This window comes from Lolium rigidum, chromosome 7 (assembly GCF_022539505.1).
Source record: "Lolium rigidum isolate FL_2022 chromosome 7, APGP_CSIRO_Lrig_0.1, whole genome shotgun sequence".
Classification (NCBI taxonomy): domain Eukaryota; kingdom Viridiplantae; phylum Streptophyta; class Magnoliopsida; order Poales; family Poaceae; genus Lolium; species Lolium rigidum.
This window is the reverse complement of record NC_061514.1, coordinates 117914932-117924835: the sequence shown is the minus strand read 5'-3', so window position 1 is coordinate 117924835 and position 9904 is coordinate 117914932. Positions and strand designations below refer to the sequence as shown.

Here is a 9904-nt window from a genome sequence, read left to right as displayed (position 1 = left end):
GTTGATAACTCCAAAACGAATGATGACAAATTGATGATGGATAAAAAAGCAATGATGTTTCTGACATGCCGATGAGTAAGCAAGAGAACAACCACAAACTGTTCACCAGTGTCCACTAATTTGCATGATTAGTTCACTACTAATGTTGACATAACATTTCTAGAATATAAACTTCAAACCCAAAACACACCAAACTGATTTTCTTAGACGAAAGACACTCAATGCCTGGCTATATAAAATTAACAACGAAAAAAGGACACGCAACATACTAAGTTGCGCTTAGGACATCTAATCGAGCTAAGGACTTAAAGTACATCCCATTAAGACAAACCATGTGTAAGAAAGACACAGATGTAACAAAGATATCAAATTTATAAAGTACGGAGTGGCATTTTGCATCTCAACCAGTGGCGAGGTAGAGTACGCCAAAAGCTTCCTAAGAATGGTGAAGATATTCCCTTAGATATGCAACAAACTACTATTTACACTAAACTAATATCACCAAGAAGGCAGTACAAAGAAGCGTTGAACTACTTTTGAAAAACAAATGCATAAGGAAAGATCAAAGCAAATGAATGGAAACCTATCATATAACTCTAGAAATATATTCTAAGAAAGGTATCTACTTCTGTGGTGGAAAAAATCCAGCATTTTAGACAAGACATAAGCCTCCCTAACGATCTCCCTTGTGCCGACTCCTCAATTTCTCCAAAACAACATCAACCAACTGCCAAAAATCTGCTTTCGAGGGAACTAGCTGCCAAAATCTAGCGATGACCAAGGATCATGGAGAAATCGGATTGCATCGATGTTTCAAACTCACACTGGCGTATCAATGTAACCTTGCGTGAGAAAGAGGGTTTTGGATAACATTCTCAAATCAATGGATGAATGGAAAGAAAGGTTTGCTGAACAATTCTGTGTTTGCAACTAGACAATTTCATCACATTACGATACCAGAAGCATACCCAAATGGGGTTCAACTCTATTCAAGAAAAGCTGTATAGCTTTTTTTCTAGGAGGGAACTGGAGAAATAAGTGAAGGGAAGTGCCTTGTCTCATAGCATCAAGTGTGTAAGCCCAAGATATGTGGTGTTTTTAGGCTTCAAGAAACTAGAGCTACCTTTTTTTCTCTCTCATAGAGCACTATGGGAGTGGTTAAGAAGAAGGGGCAACACAACACCTTGCAAGGCCTTCCAATGGCATATGATGAGAAGACTAAATATATTCTTCAGATCTTTGTCACTGTTCAACTTGGAAATGAGAGGAACGCTTTATTTGGCAGGATAGATGGAAAATGTGCCAAAGATTTTGCAATGGCGTCTGTCCAGCAAAACACAAAGGAGCGGGATGTCTTCACTTGGCAGTGAACAACTTCAGGTCAATTATCTGATAAAGCAGTATGAAACAGTATTTCTTTGTTCCGACTTTAATAGATCTCCCGTTGGTTCGGTTGTCTCGAAATGTTGGGCCCCAATAAACTATAATTTTGCTTGCATTAGCATGGCTTGCTCTGAATCACGCGGTTTTAACTTCTGATAGGAGATCTCGCCAAGTTCTGCAATCTGCATGATCACCCTTCACCTTGTTTCCTCTGTCTTCAGGAGGATGACAAAATACAGCACATTCTTGTGCAATGTGTTTATTCCATACAAGTTTGGTATCAGCTGCTTGATTTCTTTGCTAAACATTGAAGCCCAAAAGCCCTTCATTTTCTGATAAGTTTCGGACGTAGTGGCTACATTTCGAGGGATCTGATTTACCTAAGGAGAAAAGGAATGGTTCTGAATCAGTTCAGTTGTCATCTCAACTTTTTATGGAAACTCACGCAACCAATGCAGTTTCATCTCTGCTGAGCACATTCATCTTGGAGGAGCTAAAGAAATGGAAATTAGCAGGAGCAGCTGCAATTGAGAGATTAGTCCCTGATCGAGTAGCAGTCTTAGGTGCGGTAGCTTGGTTGTTCCTAGCTCTTTTCTCCTGGACGGTTGTGCTAAATTGTAGAGATCATACTGCATTACACATTAAGCTATCTTTGATGATTTACAGTATACTGAAATGAAACGACTAATTACTGGTGACAGCTACTTACATGTTTCCGTGTGATTAGCTCGAAGCTAGTACTCCAGTAATTACCTGCATGTGCCTACATTTCTAGAGAAAGGATTTAACTAGCAGTACCGTACGCGTACCTCCCCAATGGATGAGGCAGTTGAGTACGAGAACGGCGTACCAACCGGGCTACTGGTCTACCACGTACGACTGTACGAGTACGTACGTAATACCTAGAGATGCTGCGGGCGTGTCAGCACCGTAGCTAGCGATCCAGTAGCGACAGGTCTGGTCTTCGGCTTAATGCCAGGGTACTGTGTATAGTGTATTCCCGTACTCGTGTAGTCTAATATGTTGGTTTGTAGGCGTACGGACGAGTTATCGCCATAATTTCTGTTAGACTACATGTGCATGTGAGGATTAACTCAGACCACGTACGGGGCCGTGTTAGCACGTACAGTGATAATCGTGTAGAAATGTTGATGAAATATCGTGCAAAATTTCTAGGCATTTGATCAATCTCTACTTATTGCTTGAGAAGAAAAGATAAGATAAATTTTTGTCAAGAAGACAACATATATGACGTGCAGTTAGAGACCACTACACACTACAGGAATGGGCCGAGACACCGATGGCCTGGTCCTACGCCGAGGGGTAAAAGTCGGGGTCATCGGCGTATGGGCTGGCCAGGCCAGCCCGCCAAAAAGGCCTTCGGCGTACAAAAGCCCAGCCCTCGGCGTATGCCTGGCTACACCACGGCTGCCCTCAGCGCCTTTGTGGCCGTCGGCGTAGGCCTGAGCACACGGCCCACCCCAGCCAGGTTGTGACAGCTTGTCAGGCGTCAGGGCTACACCGAGGGCTACCGTCGGCATAATCTCCCCCCTTTTTCTTTCTTTTTTCTCCCGCCAAGTGACATCACAACTAACCTATACGCTGACGGCCACCCTCGGCATAGCCTCACCCTATTTTTTTCTTTTTACAGCCTGATTTTCCGCCAAATTTTCCCGCCCATTCTCTCCTGCCAAGTTTTCCTGTCATTTCTCTCCCACCGTTTTCTCCCGCCATTTTCTCCCGCCATTTTCTCCCGCCCATTCTCTCCCGCCAAGTTTTCCCGTCGTTTCAGCCCCTCACCTACCTACATATAGCCATGTCTTGGGCAGTTCTTCTCCAACACAACACCACCAGCAACACTTCTCTCCTCTAACACCACCACATAATATTCTGGGGTCCACTGCCGTTGAGATAGCTCCTCGTCGCTGTAGCAACACGGGCTTCCTCGACGGTTGCTTGCGGCCTGGCCCTACGTCGAGGGCTCGCGGCCGTCGGCGCCTCTGTAGATTCCTATAGTGACATCAGTACATGTGTCTTACTCTTTACACTCATACCCACTCGTTTTTAGCAAGCAAAATACTCGTGTTTTGCTATGTCACAACATATACATAACCGATGTTGTCTTTAACTATTTCCGACGACAAATGTACAATAAGTTTCAGCAACTGAAACCCTAACCATGTAGCGGTGTGAAATCCTAACCTTGCATAGTTTGCAAGAGGAGGGTGCTGCTGAGCCATACACACTTCATCACAGATAGAAGAATTCCAGCATTGTTGAACGTACGTATTCGCTCCCGCCGACCGGTCAATACACGGACGCCGAAAACGCCGGTACGAGCCCGGTCAGCGTCGCGCCCTTCAGATCGGCTATAGTAAATCGACGTACGTATACGTAGCGATCGGGCGACGGACGTACCGCGTACGTGCGCGCGATTGACAGGAGACCGCGCAACAACCAGCCGGCGATCTCGGTCGCCTCGCCTCAATTGGAAGAATGAGATCGGCGGTGCGTCCGATCGCTTGATCGATCGTTCGATGGATCGGAAAGACAGCAGCACGTGATGGGTGGTTACTGCGGCGGGAGGACCGGCTATTTTGGCCGAGCTAGAGCTAGAGCTGGCTGCGGTTAATGGCGGTAGGGTGCGCGTGGCGCGGTGCCGCCTCCGCCCGACGGCCAACCAACTGAGCCGCGGCGGAGTGCGCCTCGCTGCATTGGATGCTCAGTTCTCTTCGATTTCTGCAGCTCGAATTGACTCGTCGCCGACCGGCCGGGATCAGATTCTGATCATCAGATCGATGCAACGCGCTGCCGTTGTTTCATCGAGTGATCGAACAATCGAGAGGTTACTTAATTCTGGTGCACAAATTGGTAGTAGTACGATCTAACATCCATGAACAAGGTTAAGATGGGCAAGGTACTCGTACTTTCATTTTACGTCTACAAAGAAACGTGACTCGTAATTGTACGGAACCAACATCACCGGATCCGTGGCGCAATGGTAGCGCGTCTGACTCCAGATCAGAAGGTTGCGTGTTCGATTCACGTCGGGTTCAATACCCCGAACTATATATCCGGATTTTTTATTAATTCATACCTTGACCTGTTGGGCCGTATCTGGATGTAGACTTCGGCCGGAATCTTAGCCTTGCGGCCATTTACAGGCTCGCCGACTTCTTGGGCCACATATGGCTGTTCGTTCAAAAGTTACTAACTAGGCTCTTGTTTCATTTATGTGGCCTAGATTTGTTTTTTTTTTTTTTGGTTTAGTGTAGCTTTGGGCCCCTTTGTAGATCTTCTTTTATATATACAGTGCAGAGGGATTCCAGTTGGGGCCATTGCTCTCTCTATTTTTGTCGAAATGGGCCAGCTCTAGCTTCTCCATTAATTGATGTATACGATTTTTTTTTAGATTTTATTTAACACTAGTTGAATGCCCGTGCGTTGCTACGGTCTACTAAATTTAGACTGAATCAAATCACTTGTAATTCATGGTACATGGATCGAACACACCACTTCTTCAAATTGTCCCTCTCCGCACATTAAAATAATGCATATATGAAAATTACATATATGTGCATGTGTTAGATATTGTTGATGGCGACCTCAGGAGAGCAAGCCATACGCGGATTGGCAAGTCCTTTGTCATGCCCGTTCCTTGTGTTTTAGTATATCAATGAACTTCTAAAACTTTTGCTTATGAATATAGATATACTAATTTAATGACGAATACTTTTTATCAGTGAAATTATTGTTTATCCCTTTTTATTCTAAGAAAAGGAATACTACTTGCATTTATCTGTCAAATATGTTAGTTATTCGGTTAAATATTATCATTTCCAACTACTTTTTTGATTAGGATACACACCCAATAAATTAGTATGAGTTCTCTTGCATGTTGCCATAAATAATCCATTTAACTGCAATAATAATGCTGCCTGATTATGGCATCTCTGTCAGCTAAATGGTCTATAATTATCAATTTGTCTCTGCCATGCATCATTTGTGCATAAGAATTAATGAAGTAAACTGAGTAAAAACATCAACCTTTGAAATATGAACATGTTGGGTAGAGGTATACAAATTTCTCTTCAACATATATTTTTAACTAAGAGAGAATCGACCAAACTAAAGCAATCACATCCATACAACATTCAACAACGAAAAACGAAAGAAGTTTGTTGGGGCAACAACAAAGACATGCCCAAGCAAGAAAGAAAATGATACATCCCTACAACATAGAGCAGATCATCGGTCGAACTGCATAGATGAACGGCGTGACGTCGCTAGTAGATCATGCAGCATGATGTCCAGCCGGTCCTTATCCCGCTACGTACTGAGCGGCCGGGTACCAATGCTACAAAATGGCTAAGAATTTGAACACCAAGTCAGATGCCCGTCTCAGAAAAATTTGCTCAATGACCATCTTGTTGCGGATAGTCCAAATGGTCCAAGTTATAACAACAAAACAAGCCAAAAGAGGCATGTCCTCCTACCGGTACGATTTGCATTTGTTTTCAGGAACTCATCAAGGTCTAGTACCTACCACTCAGGTCCTAGAGCCTCAAGGGAGAAGCTCCGTAAAAACTGGGCTGCGGGGCATGAGAACATAATATGAGTCGTGGACTCTGGCACTACACACAACTGGCACATCCCCCTGGCCCGTTTGAAGACTTCCACTCCATGCGGTCCCGAAGCAACTGGCACACAAAAGATCTTAATCTTGAGGAGGAACGGGGCTTTCCAAAACAGGGATGTTTAAGGAAGAGAGGGCCCCTAAATAGGGCCCGATATGCCAACCTAACATTGAACGATCCCGAAGCGGATAAACACCAAGACACACTATCAACTATCAGAGCCGGCCGTCAATGTGCCCGAAAGGCGATCCTGTAAGGCCTCCCATGCCAGAGCCTCACCCGGGTGGATACCCGTTTGAACTGGATCACCCACTCGGTCCGTGTCGCATCCGTCTCCAATAGTAGCAAGTCCACGCAGATCACAAAGGGAGTTAGGAAATTTTCCCTAAAAGGTCGCCCATCAAACCATCGATCAAGCCAGAACATGGTACCCGCTTCATCCCCTATTGACAAGGCAATCCCCGTCCTGATCTCGTGCTTGAAGTCCCGGAGGGATCTCCAAAACTGAGATCCCTCCCTTCTCTCACACGCCATGAGCGGTCGACTCCGAAGGTACTTGGCTTTAACCAGTTAAAGCCACCGTCTAAGTATCCGCCAGACCCGTCTAAGTATCAAGGCCACAATAGTATTTGTTCACATTAGCATCTCACATTTTCAGATTTATATAATTCTTGAAGATAATTTTTCATCTCTCATAATGTATCCACACAATCCAATTTTGAAGATCCACCTAGATATTTGATATTTGACTATCTTTCCATTGAGAGACACAACAGTCTTCCATCCAAAGCGTAGCTGCGGCACAATAGATAAAGTTTCGGAATTCCGGAGACCCCTTTGGAATTGATGAACGATTTATAAAAGTCTCAAACCTCAATGGAAGGTGCATCGAACCAACAAGGAGCATCATATAGATGACCTTTCATGTACATCTAGATTTATTTTTTCTAAATATCTTACATAGAGAACTCATTGAGGAAATATAATTGGCATATCTATTTTATTTAGGTGGTTTGATTCAAATGTTCTGCACATATGTACATGTAAATACCTAGGCAACAATATATGTCGGATTATACACTGATATTTAGTTGACTTTACTCTATGATATTCATCGATAGTAAACAACATGTAACGCCTATGTAGTGGCGTGCCCTTATTTGCATCACATTCCAGAATGTTTTTGAAGGAACGGGCAGTCGGTCTGCCATCCAATTATAAGGGTTTATTCGGCAGTAACCTTCCCTAATTTATCAGACATGTTTTTTTTACAAATTTTCTACTATTGAATTTCTAGCCTCCATTAAAAAAATCACTTCTCGACTAAAAACACCCATACGCTTGACTGTGCAAGGAGGCGGTAATTAAACCAACATGGTACTACATGGAGTTACGAACAAACAAAGAACACCTAGAGAACTGAGGCAGTGCAGGGTGCTTGACAGATCCATGCGATATTACATATTTAGTCTACCAGAAGTCAGCACCACCTCCACGGCAAAGCAGCGACCATGCGCTGGTGCTGCCGGAAGACCATGTAAGCCAAAGAAACTTTATTGTTTTTTTAGATGACCCAAAGAAACGGCGATAGGCAACTGGTGCCGGTCATGGGAGAGGTGGATATACCTTTAGCTCGTCGAACTTGCGGGAAGAGGCTGTTGGCTCCCCTGTAGTTGGGAATGGAGGCCGAGATGAGCGGAGCCACCCGAGTCTAGGCAATGCACTGGTGCACTGATCTTCTAGAAGAAGCGGCGTACTCCAGAGGATGGAGCTTCACTTGCGGCAGAGGACTCATCATCTTGTTCCGGCAACGCGTGATTGACGGAGTGGGAGGTGGAGGCCGCAGCGAGGAGAGAACGAGACGGCCTAGGCAAGAGTGCCACGAGATGGGCAGCCTGAGCTCGGAACCACCAATCCATGCACTGGCGAATAAAGATCAGAGGTGGCCGGTAAACAGTGGGCGAGGCGTGGTGGTGCCGGGATGCACGAACTCTGGAAGGTCGATTTCGTGGTCGGACCCAAAAAAAACTTGTCCATGGCGAACAGGGGAGGAGGTGGGAGGTGGCGCGGTAATTCACATGATGAGATATGTAGCAATAGGCATTGTGGCGACCGGACGACGAGGCCGGAGGGCAGCATAAAAAGATTGGCATCTAGGAAGTCCATAATATCCAGGCCTCCAGGGCAAGGAGACGGGAGGCGGAGCCAAAAAAAAGTAATGAACAATCGCAGAATATCTTTCCTAATTGATTTGTTTTGTAGATAAGGTGATTATTTGAGATTGTTTCCTAATTTATTACCGTGATTGATTAATACCGTAAGCGTTTGAAGTGGCTGTGAATTTTTTCGTGAGGCAAGGAAATTTATTTTTTTATTAATTGATACTGTGATTGATGATACCATAATTCTGTGACGGCTGACAAAAGGAAGGAGGACGACAAATTGATATCGCGCGTGAGATTGTTTCCTAATTAGATCGGACGAAACGGAGACCGTGAGATTGATTGGATGACCAGGATCTTTTAAATGACGACCACCAAAGTGCGTTGAGTGTCAAACGACCAACTCCCATTTAATAGTAAAGATAGATCTGATAAAAGCATGCATCACAAAACCAAAGGCCATCACTTTACAATTAGAAAACCGATAATGGATGAAGTAACATTCCGTCACGGCTTTATGCCCTGGGAGCACAAAACAACATCCCACCATCTAATTACCGGGAGCACCACCGAGTCACCTTATGGTGAGAAACAATCGCATGAACCATGCTGGCCTTCGGCTTCGCTCTTGCGTCACCATACAGTGCCCGCGCTTGCGTGGCGGCGTAGCATTTTATGGAGAAAGCGACGTGTCCACCTGGCACATATACATATATCTACACTGCACGCGTATCTCTCTTGGATCTCACAAACATATATGCAGTGTGGTGGAGCTGTCTAGCGTCATGGTGACGTTGGTGGCAGGCCTTATAAGGTCATTGCATTGATCTCTCCTGAAGATGGGTATGCGGAAGACGGTGGCGGCGAGGACTTCTGGAGCGTGTATGATGGTACGCGCCGAGGGTCTGCCGGACCGGTTGTGCCACCTGCTCGCCATTGGGCGACTTGTCGAGGCCTTCGGTATTTTTATGATGCGCGTTGGTGTGATGTCAGGGTGTTGGCTCATTAACCCCCCTTCATCGGTGATGTAGGATTAGCGAGCTGTCGTTACTTTGGTGGCTTCGGTTCGATCTTTGTAATTCTTCTTGTAAGATGTTGTGAATAATCTAATAAAAAAGTTGTGTGCATCCAGCTGAGGTGATATTTCCTCTATTTCAAAAAAAAAAAACCGCTGGAAACGCAAAACTACATCCCACCAGCTAATTATTTGGACATCACTGAGCCATCCTACGACAAGAAACAGTCGCATGAGCCATGCTAGTCTCTGGCTTCGCTCTTGCGTCACCATACATACAGCGCATGCGCTGCGATGGCGTGGCGGCGCAGCATTTCACGGGGAAAGCAACGTGTCCGCCCGGCATATACATATATATCTTTTTTTGCGGGTATATATACATATATCTGCACTGCACACGTATCTCTCTTGGATCTCACAAACATATATGCATCCCGTGAACGCCTGATTCATTGAGTGCAATACATGCCAGTACTGTGAGGTCCATTCGCGCGTGCGTGCGTCGGTAGGTGCCAAGGTTGCAGACGTCTACACAGCAAACCAGATCTACCAAAATAGCTATGCTGCCGGCCAGTAACAAGGTCGCTTGGGTGCTACTTGTGTGCACGGCAACACGGGATCGGCAAGTGACCCGGCAGAGAGAAGCCTACAAAACAGATGAGAATATTTTCTAATGGTGATCGAGACCGACGGGGTAGACAGGCATG

The 9904-nt window shown here is 45.2% G+C and overlaps 1 non-coding gene across 1 annotated transcript; it reads left to right on the top strand.

The window, feature by feature from the left end:
* Nucleotides 1-4367: 4367 nt before the first annotated feature.
* On the top strand, nt 4368-4439 carry TRNAW-CCA. Its single transcript has one exon. It is a non-coding gene; the product is annotated as a tRNA-Trp (tRNA).
* Nucleotides 4440-9904: the final 5465 nt, after the last annotated feature.